Consider the following 1,159-nt stretch of genomic DNA (forward strand, 5'->3'; position numbering starts at 1 on the left):
TCTAACACCCACACTGTGCCTAACTCACTGTAACTAGCCCACACTGTGCCGCACTCACTGTAACTAGCCCACACTGTGCCGCTCACTGTATCTAATACCCACACTGTACCACTCACTCACTACAACTAGCCCACACTGTGCCACTTACTGTAATACCCAGACTGTGCCACTCACTGTAACTAGCCCACACTGTGCCACTCACTATAACTAGGCCACACTGTGCCACTTACTGTAATACCCAGACTATGCCACTCACTGTAACTAGCCCACACTGTGCCACTCACTGTAACTAGGCCACACTGTGCCACTTACTGTAATACCCAGACTATGCTACTCACTGTAACTAGCCCACACTGTGCCACTCACTGTAACTAGCCCACACTGTGCCACTCACTGTAACTAGACCACACTGTGCCACTTACTGTAATACCCAGAATATGCTACTCACTGTAACTAGCTCACACTGTGCCACTCACTGTAACTAGTCCACACTGTGCCACTTACTGTAATACCCAGACTGTGCCACTCACTGTAACTAGCCCACACTGTGCCACTCACTGTAACTAACATCCACTCTGTGCCACATTCACTGTAAAACACACTGTGCCGCTCACTGTATCTAATACCCACACTGTACCACTCACTCACTACAACTAGCCCACACTGTGCCGCTCACTCTAACACCCACACTGTGCCACACTCGCTGTAACTAGCCCACACTGTGCCGCTCACTCTAACACCCACACTGTGCCACACTCACTGTAACTAGCCCACACTGTGCCACTCACTGTAACTAGCCCACACTGTGCCGCTCACTGTATCTAATACCCACACTGTACCACTCACTCACTACAACTAGCCCACACTGTACCACTCACTCACTACAACTAGCCCACACTGTGCCACTCACTATAACTAGGCCACACTGTGCCACTTACTGTAATACCCAGACTCTGCCACTCACTGTAACTAGCCCACACTGTGCCACTCACTGTAACTAGGCCACACTGTGCCACTTACTGTAATACCCAGACTATGCCACTCACTGTAACTAGCCCACACTGTGCCACTCACTGTAACTAGGCCACACTGTGCCACTTACTGTAATACCCAGACTATGCTACTCACTGTAACTAGCCCACACTGTGCCACTCACTGT

Source organism: Pseudophryne corroboree, chromosome 7, assembly GCF_028390025.1.
Source record: "Pseudophryne corroboree isolate aPseCor3 chromosome 7, aPseCor3.hap2, whole genome shotgun sequence".
In the NCBI taxonomy this organism is placed as follows: domain Eukaryota; kingdom Metazoa; phylum Chordata; class Amphibia; order Anura; family Myobatrachidae; genus Pseudophryne; species Pseudophryne corroboree.